This window comes from Amyelois transitella, chromosome 19, assembly GCF_032362555.1.
Source record: "Amyelois transitella isolate CPQ chromosome 19, ilAmyTran1.1, whole genome shotgun sequence".
Lineage (NCBI taxonomy): Eukaryota > Metazoa > Arthropoda > Insecta > Lepidoptera > Pyralidae > Amyelois > Amyelois transitella.
In genome coordinates this window covers 6546981-6561408 of record NC_083522.1, presented here as the reverse complement: position 1 = coordinate 6561408, position 14428 = coordinate 6546981, and the positions used below count along the sequence as shown (strand labels likewise).

Sequence of the window (14428 nt, the reverse complement as noted above, 5' to 3'; positions counted from 1 at the left end):
TAATGTCTTAAAAAAGTAAAAAAAATATATATCTTCTTCTGCGTTACCTAATTACAATCGTAGTAGGTAAAATCAAACTTTAAAACAAGGAACCTAATTTGAAACAAATATTTACAAAATATATCTACTTTTATACAGTTTAGGTGTAGATTGATTTATCATCTCCTTAGAACTACACGAGTCGGAAGCCCGTGTTGCTCCAAGAAAATTTCTTCCGATGCAATATACTATCTGCAATATTACTAATAAAAGTTGGGTTATACCGGTTTTCTTATTAATGAATGCTATAAACCTCCCTAATAAATTTTCAGAAAGCAATGAAAAACGGTCCACTGGATCCAATGGACATAACCTGGCCGGACCAAAACGACAAACGTAAATCTTTGGATAGTTTGGACCGCTCATCCCCCCCACTTTACGAAGTTGAACTCACAGCATCTGACGAAGACGATGACGCTTCAGTCCTCGAGTTGGTAATCCCGATGCAGTCTTCAAGGTACCAACGAGTACCAACATCCTCGCCGAAGAAGACCAAATCAAAGTCCCGAAGGTTATTGTATGTGTTCTGTTGCATGCGTAAGTAAGTTGTGAATTGAATATTATGGTTAATTACAGAGGATGATTTTAGGATTTTGATTCTGTTAAAATGTTAGTTCCTATTTTTGCCAATTTGATTTTCGGCACTGTGAATAGAATAATATTTAGTCGTTTTATGTATGTTTTGTAATAAACTATCCAGCAAAGAGCAAAATGAAAATTTGCATAAAACGAGCGTATAAAAATGTTGGAACAGCTGGTTAAAAATTATTTTTTGACGATCGCCGACAAAACCATCCAATAAGTCCGTTCAGAGATAAGTAGGACCTAGAACTTGAAAACGGTTTGATTGTCGTTATAGAAATATGGCTATATAATTCAAAGTCAATTCTTGGAGTGAAATGTTAATATATGTTGAAGTGCGTTAACATTTAAGAAATAAATGTTTTAAGTGTTAATTATAGCTAAATGTGAAAACACGGCCTCGATAGAAAGTCTGGTCGAATAGGTAAGGTCGGTAAAATGCGTGATGCGCAGAAGGCACAGGTTCAAATCCCATCTCGGTGTATCAATGACTATTTTGTACATTAGTTTGAATTCTAAACTATGCTCTTACGGTTAGGGAAAACATAGGAGAAAACCTGCACATTCAGGGAATTGAATGTGTAAACATGATCGATCAAATTTGTTATGTTTAACCGCGGAGGTCAGATGAGAGAGAGAGAGAGAGAGACCTTTGTGTAAAAATCTGACTCACCCAATCCAGGATCCATGGTCAAAGCCATACCTTGGGCTTCTCTCCAGAGTGATGAGGATGCAACCGGGACAAAAGCCAGAAGGAAAAAGAAATTTGGAAACCTACTAGCGACATTTTCAAAATAGCGATGGGTAGGTACCTACAGCTATGCCATAAGCTATCTTTATCCCATTAGGAGCGGGGTGGAATTAATATGTTAATATTATGTTTGGAAGAATTATATATGTATATATAATTCTTCTAAACAGTTATGTACCTACCATCTATATACCTGTGTCCAATTTTAATTTAGAAAAGGATTGCTTTTAATATTTTTACTTGTGCCAATTATTATGTCAACTAGTAATATACTATTTTTATATGTGGTTGGTATTTAAACACTACTCATGTAATGATGGATATATCTATTACCTTTCTTGTAACCGAGATTAGAGTTTAAGAATTTATAGAACAAGTTTCTGTGCTTTAGCCATTTCGAAAAAGTATTTTCTTATTAATGTTTTAGAATAAAACTAATGGCTTACTTACATCATCACTAAGAAACTTAAGCGTGTTTGTAATAAGCCAAACATTTTTGAAAATAATTGTAACCGTATAACGAATCTTTCACTAGATAGTTGTAAGTTTCACGTTTAATAAGGACCATTGTAAGAGCTTAAACGCATATCAATTTGAAATAAATTAAATATTTTTTCAATCAAGAAAAGATTTAGTTAACGATGCTCTCATAATCAAAATCAACTTCTTCTTCTTCCTCAAAAAAAAAAAAACTTAAAATAGGTCATAAGTAAGTGTGCATTCATTGCACATTATGTATCTGGTATTCGTAGTAATAATTTTTACTATGAATTGAGCTGATTTTGATATTACTCGTTACAATTTCAAACAGAAACATGAAATTTTTCTATAACAATATCTGTAGGATAACTTATTTTAACTATTTTTTTATTTTAAGGGTAAAAGATACTGAATTATTAGGAGGATCCAAGGAGAGAAAAAATAGTGAAATGAGTAATAAATGTTTTAAATTTTTCACTTCATTTTTATTGCCAAAGTTCAATGCTTTTGTTAAATTAATTCTTAAAGTATGTTTAATTGATTTAGAATTTATAATGATACTGTAAATGATTAATACAAACGTATTTAACTCAAACATAATATATCATGGCTTAAATCTGGGTACTAAAATACCATTATGGTAAAATGTATGGTCCTAAAAGGTCTCAACTTTATGGCTAAGTCTTTGTTGTTAAAACACGTCATCAACGTCAATGTTAGTTAAGAATGTGTTTATTATAATTTATTCTCACAATAAAGGTTGTACGAACAAAATGTAAGTTTGATTCAATATTTCCAGTTATTTAAGGAATATTACAAAATATCTTGTTATTATTCTGATTTCTACATGGTAAATACTAATGAAAGAACACAAGGATTCTAATAAATTAACTTAGTTCCAGCTCAACATATGTATGTTGGAGCTTGTAAAATATGATGAACTAGGGAACGGCCGCGGTTTGTCATGTAAAATGTTGATTTCCGTTCCGTTAATTTCAGGAAAATCTCTCTTAGTGCACCCCTAGACCAGACCTAGACTAGACTCAGCGGTTTGAGCTGTGTGTTGATATCAGCCCGTGCCTCATTTACAGGCGCTGCAGTAAAATGACAAGGTTGTGGTTCATTTTAGCTGCATTCCCGTGTCCGTATGTTTGCTATAAACGTTACTCTGTGCTACGCAAAAATATACAAAGATAGAGCGCAGATCGGTTAAAAATAGTTCAGCTACTCGATACTAGATGGTTCTGTTCCCATGAAAAAAGTTTTCCGCCAGAGCTCCAAGTCTTCCTTAATATGGATTTTGTTACATAATATCCAAAGGCTGAATAACAACACCGCCATTCACTTCTTTTGTACTGAAACAGAACGTTCTCGTAGGTATGTTTGTTATACTCATTCTTTGGAACTTGCTTACTTATAAGAACTTGCCCTTAATATATTTAAGTAAAGTGCTAGATTGTAAGAAATTTTCCTATAACCTCTTCTTGTAGAACTTTCAGGGAGTGCTGTATTAGTATTCCGTCCTACACTTCCCAAAATCCAATTCTTAATGAAGATTTCAGCTAACAAATGTCCAGTCATTTGGATCATGTTTCGATTGTATATTTACGGAGTTTTGATACAAATACATAACCCGCTAAATTAAGGTGCACTGAGTGGCTTTTGTTAAAACGATTGTTGGTGTGTGTGCCTTGAAAATAGAGGCTTGCAGATAGAGGAAGGCCTTTAGCCAGGTTTGGATGGGAAACCATGATCTATTATAAGTAAGTTTTCCTTGCAAAGCTTACGATGATCACACGAGAGACGCTTCCTGTGAAAATATATTTTAGGATCGATCGTGGTCATAGTCACAGGTGAATTTCGGGTCTTGCAATTGTTGGATGTCGTGTGGTTCCCGGCATCAATTAAAAAAAGAATAGGACCGTCCATCTCGTTCCCATGGATGTCGTAAAAGGCGACTAAGGGGTAGGCTTATAAACTTGGGATTCTTCTTTTGGCGACGGGGTTACAACATGCCACTATTTGAATCTCAATTCTAAACTTCCAAACAACTGAACGTGGCGTATCAGTCTTTTCGAGACTGTTGGCTTTGTCTACCCCGCAAGGTATAGGTATAGACGTGATTATATGGATATGTATGCACTTGTTTCGGGACAAACGCTGTTAAGTATCTATCATACTAGCTAGCGCAACAACCAATAAATCGAAAAGATGCCTTATCGAAATAGTTTCATAAGTTTTGTGACCACGAAAACAAGACAGTCAGACTTCTGTGTAAATAGATATGTTAAAGTAATAACACGTAAACTGTCGAATCTAAGGTTAATTAATCCTTTTTTAGTTGGCTGTATAGAAACTTGTGTAATTTCTATTCAGCCAACGTAAAATAAGGTTTTCAATTCGATTCTTTGCTTACATGTAATTAGCTTTTTAATCGTCAATTGGACAATTATTCGGTTTATGTGGAAAAAACGGGGAAAATTATTCATCCTTGAGGGCTTAAAAGATGCCCAAAATAACTATTCCACGCGAACGCAGTCGCGGGCACAGCTAGTAATTTATAATGCTTTTTAAACATTAGGTCAGGTAGCGATTATGCCATAAATAAAACTTTCCGCAACATTTTTTTCACTACATTACTACTTTCAGGCCGAGTAGAGAGAAATAATAACAAAATATTTATTTGCAAAATATAAAAATATTATTTTTATCAATTACTGAAAAACCAAGTCCTTTTTTACATATTTAAATAGCGAACATGAATGTATAGCTTACGTACATTTGCACATATTGCCTTTTTACGAAAACCTGCAAGCCAAAGGTAAATTGCTATTAATATTTTGAGGCAAGTAATAAGTTTATGAGTAAACTTTAAATGTTAACATATGGTATAAATAAAAATAGAGAGAGCGAAACATCTTTTGACATTTCGCCCACAACGTCCCACTGGTTTCCCTAAGCTGATGCAAGATTTATGTGCATCCTGCACATAAATAAGCTAAGCGACCAATACGAGTAGTGTGTACCTACCCTCATTTATTTGAATATCGTAGGAAGCGACTAAATGATAATATCATTCAGATTATATGAATAAATAAGTTTAGTGTCAGAAAAGAGATTACCCACTTTGAAAGCAACTACTGAGGATGATAACTGAAAGAGGTGAGCTTTTTGTGACAGATTGTTCAATATGTTCCCTCCAATATCGAAAAAAAAAAATTGTTTTGAAAATATTGAATGCCCAAATAGTGTTGAAAATTGTGAACTTTAAATGGTATCGGATCAAAATTAAAAACAGCTTCGATCTACTTTTAAATTAACACTTAAAATCCTATAATTAAATGCATCTAATAATACATTAGCTTACCCTAAGTTATTTAAAGTTAGATTCATGGAATCCTATACTTCTAATCAGGTAATCTCAGATTTGGTATAAAGGTTTATTAGCCCCTTCCATGAGGGGTACACGTGAAGCCTTCGCGTCTGGACGGCGGGGGCGCTCCGCGTGGCTCAATTGACGCGGGGCGGCGCCCGAGCCTTCGCCAGTCGCGCTTCATGCCCCAGAGGGGCCGCACGTCTCGTCTTCTGTTTTGCGACTTATGTAACCATCCGGTGAGTGCAGCCTCCAACCCGCCACCCCATCGACCCCGCGTTCTCTCGCACGCGATCCGACCGGCGTGTGTATCGACTTATATCGCGGGCCCAATCGAATCAGTGCAATAATTGTCAGCTGAGAGGTGACATAATCGATGCAGTAAGTACCGGTGTATGGTGAGCGAATTTGGAATGCAGGTGTGTTATGTAACGGGAATCTACGAGGCCGGTTGAGAATCGCGATGTTTTGCGACCGCCACGCAATGACCATGCACGTATGGAATGGTCATGTTAAGCCTAGTTTGGCACGAATCGCGTGCCGTATGAATTATGAAACAGCTAACTTTATTGAAGCATCTATTTCAGAACTATGTCCGTTCATGGTATTTGTTACAATGGACGCTTTGAGGACTGGGAATTTATTTATAGTAAATCAATCGATGTGTGTTGATTGGTTTTATATGTAAAGTACACACATCAATATTTAAAAAAAATACAGAAAGTAAATATGGTTTTCTAGTTCTCAATGATAGCATCACTATTTTCGCACGGAAACAGTAAGAATAAAACATGATAAGTACATATCGTGTTTCTGTTCTCAAACAGGAACAGTAGGAGGAATAAGATTATATCTGAATAGTGCCTCAAAATACGATAGAAAAGCATAGTTCATTCAGCAGTTATGTAGGTTAAAGAATCATGAATATGGACCCCAATTATAGTTTCGGATGATAATGAGGCGCCTAGGTATTTTATGCGTAGAAAATAAAGCCGCAGGGAATGGCCCTTAAACAGGGTTTCCAGCCATGTAAACAAATGTGGGTGTAAGATACATCAACAACTCATCGGGGAAATTAAGAAAGATACGTTTCTAATTGGAGGTAGAAGAGCCTTATGAGATATTTTCGGATAGTTGAGTATTACGGACAGCTCAGCTATCGTGTTTTTCATTGCCTGATAAATCAATATTAGGGAAGTAATAGTAAGGGATTGTTGGCGAAAATATATTTGGGAGTTCGGTAATCTTATTAATTTTACTTGATTATTTTGTAATAAGTTTGTATGTAATAAATATGAGAAAGTTTGTATGCGAAAGAAGTAGGTATGCAAAGATCGTCATAATTGGAAATATTTAAGTAGTGTCTGTTAAACTACTAGGTACTACTTCTCTGGAATATAAGGTGCAATTTTTTTACTTTAGGCTTTTGTAAAAAATGTTGTTAAAATTACTTCAGTATTCGAGAATTGTGCCACTTCCTAAAAAACCCAAAATACTTATGGAAATGTGGTGCCAAAAGCCCAAACATCTAGCCATTAGCAATGTTTCAGATCAGACTACCAGGCAGACAGCCGACCGTGAAAAATTTGCTAAGTCCTAAAAGGCAAGGAAACCTAGCTATCCATCATATTAATGAGTATATTGGTTGCGAATACCTACTAAACATTTTTTGCGTCTTCCATATAGTTCTACCACCTACTCAGCCCGCATTTACATACAATAAGTCTGACACACGAGTGTTCATTTTATGACGACATTAAAACTTTACCCGCACATTTGTCGTAAATTACGATTCCTGGCTCCCATATTGGTTTGGTAGCGTAAAATCTTAGACTGTGTCAAAGGATTCTCTTCTCGCGCAGATTGTGAAAGGTAAAGGGTTGTAAGAATTTTTTTTATAATTGAGTCAGCTAAATATGACCTCGAGATTTTTGAGTGAGTGGCTGTCTTTACTATAAGAAATTATAACAAAATCCATTTTGGGAGACTTTGCCTTACCGTGAAATCTTGAGTCATGCTACGCTTGTGGATGACGCGGCGTTCAGTTTTATTGATTGGCACTTCTAATGTGGAAGACGCGAGGTTTTTTACATACGTTTCCTGAGTACTGATGGCTTCCTTTCAAATGTTTTTAAGATTTTAACATAACATCTCAATAATATTTTGATCAAGTAAAAGACAAAATAGTCAAACATACCAGTCAAAATAAGAATCTAAAATATGTTTAAATAAAGTTTTTTTTAAATATACATACTCGTACATACATTCATGTAATATATTTATTTCCTATACCTATTTAATATTTATATTTTCGAATTAGGCATTTCCAATTAGGAAACTGCTCCCCAAGTAGGTCTTCAAAATTTAACTGTTTGTTTGTTTCTAAAAATTCAATGTAATTTATCTTTATAATCTAAACGAATGATGATAAAAAATTTAAACAGAGTAGAAGTAGTTTTTTGCCACGCCAAAATTGGCAGTTCGCCTCAACGATACTTCAAAACGAAACTGGTTCTGAACCTTCAGAATCCACTCAAGACAAGACCACCCGTTTGAAAAATCAATAAAAAACCATCAATGGTTGCGATCTTTGCTCGAGTTCAAAACAAAGGTGGTATCCAGTGTGTTTACGAACAGACGAACAAATAACCCACGATAATTGCAGCCAGTAATACTGCCGCAGATCACGCGATAAAAGGAAGAGGATTAGACATTTCTCGGATATTTTAGAAGCTGTCTCCCATTACATGCCTTTTTCCTGGAGGGGTAGGCAAAAACTCTATCTTTCTACTTTAATTTCTCTTTATGTAAGTCGGTAGAATTAAGTAGATCTATGCTGTAGCAATTTATTTTGTAAAATTTAAAATTGGATAACGCATTTGTCTTCCTTCTCACACAGTGGTTAGTGACGATGAAGATGAACATGATTAATTTTCCTATTTTTTCTTTTTCCCACTAAACTTCGTCACTAACACTAAAGTTCTCTTTTAACCTAACGTGGCTAGCTGATTCAATTTCCGGCAGATTTAAAGGCAACCTGACACTATCAACATCATAGAGTATTCTAAATGAATGATTAAATGAAGCCACATGCTTTATGGCAGTGGTGTACCTACATGATGATACTCTATGATGTGGCATGACATCTGTTCTAAAAACTCTATCTACCCCGTAATGAATAAATATGTAATACGCGGAATATGATGACCGCATGATGAAATAGCGGAGTAGAAAAAAAACCAATTAATTTAACTCATAGTCTTGAACATAGGTATTATTAGTCGCTTCTCAAGGCCGTGACGAGATTAGCTCACCACGAAGTTATGATTTGCATTTTTTATGTTTGTCTATATTTATACTAGCTAGCGCTCGCAACTGCATATGTACAATATGTACATACGTACAAATAATCACTTCTTTATTCTTTTCGGGAGAGAAAGAGCTAACAGTCTCGAATAGACTCAAGGGCTGCTTTATGTAATTGGGCTTCAAATAGTGACCGGTTGCTAGCTAGTTCATTCTTGTGCATTTCATGAAATAAGATTTAGTGTTGCACATGATGGAGGCCAGCCACCAAAATTATAATTTAAGTAAAAATAATAAATTAAATCCGTTTTTAGAGATTATAAAACATAATATACATACATATTATTAGCGTTTACATTTTTATAAAAATTACTTCATTTTTGAGGAACACATTTCATGTACAGTAATTAGATGTATGATTAGAGCGCCGGTGATTGAACGGTTAGGCCACCATATAATACTAACGTACATTAGTTTGTTTGCCAACCAGTTCGCTTGTTCTGCGAGTAAACTTGCATATTTGTTTAGACCCGTTTTTAAATTGCGGTGGTTAGACGGCAGTTGCTTTGTATAAGAACCTGACTTAACCACTCCAGGATCGCATTCAAGTCACACTTGGGTATTGGCCCCAAGAGAGGTGATAACGCAACTGGGTAAAGCCAGAACGACGATGATAAGTTTAAATAAGTGATGCATAAAAGAAGACCTTTAAGCAATCTTTTCAAGGAAACCTTTTGAATTATGCGTAAGAGAAAATAAAGTGCGATCAACGAGTTTCTTTTGTCCGTAACCTATTCAAATAATAAGGTATATAAATGAAAACAGAGTAAAGTATCCCAACTGCCTTCATCTTCAAATCATTACTTATCGTTTACCGTACAATTTTCAGCCGGTTCTCGTCCATTCTATATTACAAAAAGATAAGGGAATGAAAAAGGTAAACGAATAAGCCATCGCAAAGAAATACAAACAGAGAGAAATAAATAAATATAGCAACCTGTCACTATTTGAATCTCAATTCTATCATTAAGCTTATCAGCTGAACGTGGAATGTCAATCTTTCAAGACTGCTGACTCTGTCTACCCCGCAAGGGATATATACGTAATTTTATGGATGGATGGATGGAAGAAATACAGATGAATAAGACATGCTTACAGCCTATTTATTACGAAATACGAACCTATGTATATTCAAGTATCTCAGAGATGGTCCATGGTCGAACCGGTAAGGTGCCCGGTTAAAATGCGGGATGCGCATAAAGATAGAGGTTCGAATTCCTACCTCGGCCTTATACCAATGACCATGATCCAATACGGGTTTTAGGTTACTCTGTAAACCTGACCTGAAAGACCTGACTCACTCAATTAAGGATCCAGAGTCAAGGACATCAAGACCAACATTTGTACAAAATTTGTGCTATAGAATTTCAAAGCAATAAATAAGAACGTCAATGAGTGAAAATATCTAACATTTAAAGAAAATCAGAAAAAAGAAAGGCTTTTAAATAAAAATGAAAACATATCCATACAAGCAATCGTAAATCATAATTTGAACTATTGTGAACGGCGGTATACGAGTATGTTGTTTTGTGTCGCCATACTTGATAAAGATGTCTCAATAGTATTTCAAATTGTAGCTTTTAAACTCGGTCTTGGCTCAATACAGCTTTTATAGTAAGTATGTGATCCTGCTTATTTGTATTAACCGCTTTCAAAAATAAATGTGCTTCTCATGCCTCCTTTGATGCCATTTCAAGAAAGTGTTTCTTACATTAAGGATAAAGTTTTAGAAATTTAGCCCACTTCAAAAAAAGACGATATCGATTGGAGGCGGCTCTCTTTCTACAAAAGTGATTTTTATATTAACTCTAAGCTGTATAAAGAAAGTTGATCAATGAAAAAAGTATCTAAATAAAATTAGATAAAATGTCTTAAATGGAAATGACATACTCGTACTCGCATTGATGCAGATACAAGCAATCGTAAATCATAATTTAAACATTTGCCACGGACGTCGGTGTGAATGGCGGTATGTGTCGCTTTGTGTTGCGATACTTGCGTTGGCGGGTTGGGCTCCCGATGATTTATTACGGATGTCTGCTCAATAACCTATTGTGAGGTGACAGCCGCGAATCAAAACGTTTCAGCGGCTTTTAACTTGTATCTGTGTGACATGGCAATAAATATGTGGGACAAATCAGACAGATTGAGCTATTGCTATAGATATTTCAATATTAATTCGAGCTGTTGGTTATGTTTTTTTGCAGGTTACTGTACATACTCGTTTTTAATATTTACATGTTGAGGAAAGATATGTCAAAAGTCAGCGGCCTGCCTGACATCACCCATTTTTGATCCCATACCTAAACAAAAATAAGTATTTTTACCACCATTAATATTTGAATGCATTTCTCTATATTGCATAAAATAACTACCTCTTTAACTATTACTTAGGTTCGAGTACAGAGATTAATATGAGAATGAAAAAAATAATTGCTTAGCTTTATAAAACTTGACCTTAAAATAATTTTCACTGCTGTATAATGTCTTGTAAATCGATAAAAGGGGTGCACTCAGTGTCTGATTCTCGTTCCAAATAATTTAAAAATAGGGATCAACATTTCATCCCATAAAAAAAGAAGTGACCACCACGCGGGCGGCGTGAATTCAAAAGGCCGCCAGCTTTTTTCGCTGGATGCGCGTACGATTGCACGGTGTACAAACATTCTGACACTTCGTGCACTATATTGATTATGTTTATTTTTATAGAAATGTATTTTGTTGGTTATATTACATTAGAAAGCGTAAAGTAAGCGTGTGAATGATTTACTATGCCCTTAAATATAAAAATACGATTTACCAGACATCCTGTAAAATGTACGAAAAACGTGGACATAGCCATTTTAATACCAGTAGGAGAGTTTGAAATTTTTATTATAACTCGATCTTGATCCATGCATGAATTTCATCACAAAATTCATATTTCGCCCCAGTTTCCGTTGATCCCTCACGAATAGATTTATTCGCCGTATCGATACACATTCCTGCGAAACAAATGTTTATGTGAGGATAGGGCTTGTTTTGAATATTTTTACTATGGAAGGTACTTCTATTAATTATCTAAACCTCTTTTAGTTATAACCATACTCGGAGTTCCATGGTTCTGATTTTTCATTGTAGGCATTTCATTATAACTGATTGCTGATCAATAATGCACCTGGCAGTCTCTGAATCTCTATTCCATCAAACCACCCAGCCGAACCCAGTCTTCTTCAAGTCTTTTGACTCTGTCTTCCTCATAAGAGAGCACAAAATGTGTTTGGGTGTGTCAAAGATGCTATTGTCTTTCGCAAAATTCATAATATAAGCGTACGTAAGTATTTTTATAATTTACAGCTGTCGGCCTATGCTTGTTTATTGTTGCAAATTCAGCTGTAGCGAAATACAGAGCTGTGTAAATATATTTGGTGAAAGGTCACGTTTCACACCACGTCAGGATTACGTTATACGATGCATAGATGTTGAACTTTGTTACCTTTGTTTATAAAAAGCGCCGTGTGGTTTCCGTCACTTTAGAATAGGACCACTATATCTGTCCAATGGATTTCGTTAGAGGCTACTAAAGGCAAATATCTGTCGCTATCTGAATTCCATCATGTTACAATTTTCAATAACAATTATCTTTCAATTGTCTCATTAATATTGCGTATATCTGTTGATATGCAAATGTGATTGGTAGATAGACAGCGCCAGTTTAAGCTAGAATAATAATTATCTCCGAACCCAAGCCTCCTGAGACCAAATCAATACTCGTGTTTGTGGTCATTCAAACCATTTGGTTAAATAGTGAGGAATGATTAATGATACTTACTCTTCATGACCAGCTTAGCTTATGTGTTCTTAAAGATTCAATACGAGTATTTCACCACTTACTCCAAATGTATCTCCAAAGTCGACTGGAAAATAACTTATAAGGTGTAAGGTTATCGTAGAGACTAGAGTTAAAAATTTTTATGTTTTATTGTACCTAAATAATGAATGTAAATTTTCATAATTTTCATACCTAACGAAGATAAAGCCAAGGGTCGTCTTAAATAATAAAATTTCAATTTGAAATACTTATTCTGTTTTTTATATCTGAACAATAATTTTCTGACATTTATAAAAAGTACAAACATTGGTCTTTATTATCTTATCAGGTTTTATATTTAATATTTTTATCATAAAAAAAAAAATTTACAATACTTTCAAAAAAATTTACAATTAAATAGATTTTAATTTGTAAATTTTTTTGAAAGTATTGTTCAGACAAAATGAAATATCCAGTTAGCAAAACGTATATACATATTTAATTGGTCCAGCTTAGTATATGTGGCTTGTCCGTGGGAAAAAGGTACTTGAAAGAAGGGAATTACTTATTTGTCATTATTTAGTGACAAATAAGTAAACCGTTTAAAATTAGATAAAATTCTTAACAAATATGAAACTGAAAAAAAATAATTCAAAATGCGCGTAAGTTTTTTTAAAAGAGTTGGGCTTGAAAATCGCAACATTTACTTGTGTTTTTTCTTTTTTTTATGTAAGTAATCGATAACTTTAATTTTAAATGAAATCTGTATAGCTCTTCGTGCTTGTTAAACATAATTAAACAGACATAATAAAACTTTCAGTTAGCAACACGCATGTATAATTGGTCCAGCTTATATGTTTCTCGTCCGGGGAAAAAAGATACTTGGAAGAAGGGAATTAAGCCACTTAGCGGTCGGCGGCCCGGACTGACAGGGATTGATTTTGCCAACTTGCGCGTGTGTGGACAAAGAGTTAGTACGACTAGAATCTATAACAATATTATGAAATAACTTTGTGTTTCGTTTTATTTTCAATACATACCTACTATTATTATTACTTTATCAAAAGAATAAACTCGCAACTACTTAAACCACAGAAATCGGAATAATTTAGTCTCATATTACGCAGAATTCAAGACTGCAAACAAATGCTCGGCGCAAAGATCAAAAAAGAAAAGACTTCAAAAATGTTCCAATGCTTCTTTTATTTAAATCGATTCTTTAATTTACAAAATAAACTTAAATTCTTCTTTAATTATTCTTACTTATTCTTCATGTGGTCTAAGGGACTAAGAGAGATTTTCTGAAATTACCGCGGGAAAGGGAATTATTAGGCGGGCGTACAATTATAATTCATCAAAATTGGTCTAGCAGTTAAGCCGTAAAACCGTAAAAGACAGACAGACAATCGCATTTTTAATATTGGATGTACCATTATATCTGACTTCAGTACAACAGCAAAGAAAAACTCTTCTGAGCTCGTGGAACAGACTAAATAATGTGCCTTAAGAATTTTATTAGTGGCTATAAATATTATTTAGGCACATTTACTGAGAAAACATTTCTGTAATAGTGATATTATCCGGCTTTAATGACTGTTTTGTTATTTACTATGTAGTTTACGGACATGAGATCTTAGGAATAGTCAGTTTTATCAGTTTGTGCTCAAATATGTTATTGGTTAATTATTGGTTATTATTTTTTGTAACATTAAAAAAGAATAGGATTTTTTTAGGCAGTGGCCTAGCAACCTGTCACTATTTGAATCTTAACTCTATCATTAAGTCAAACAGCTGAACATGCCCTTTCGGTCTTTTCGAGACTGCTCGCTTTATCTAACCCGCAAGGGATATAGACGTGTTTATATGTAGGTATGACACAAAAACATAAACGAGGGTAAAATTTTCGATCTTTAAAATATTATTCTAGAAGTATAGACAGACATGTTTCTTCCATTCCAGCAATGAGCTACGTGTCCGTCTACCTATGTTTCCGAGTAGCTGGAAAGTATATGTTTCGGAAACAAGGCGATCTCCCGCCGCTTATTAC

General features: G+C 34.6%; 1 protein-coding gene across 3 annotated transcripts in view; it reads left to right on the top strand.

The window, feature by feature from the left end:
• Positions 1 to 5403: 5403 nt before the first annotated feature.
• The window catches only part of LOC106132706 (potassium/sodium hyperpolarization-activated cyclic nucleotide-gated channel 2), a 189381-nt gene continuing 180356 nt past the window's right edge, over positions 5404 to 14428 (top strand). For 2 of the 3 annotated variants that reach the window (XM_013332212.2, XM_013332211.2), the window contains exon 1: positions 5404 to 5464. The gene's annotated coding sequence lies outside the window, so the exon portion shown is untranslated. Of the gene's footprint in view, positions 5465 to 5526; positions 5607 to 14428 lie in introns of those variants that run through there. The other variant, XM_060949461.1, reaches the window with a different exon arrangement.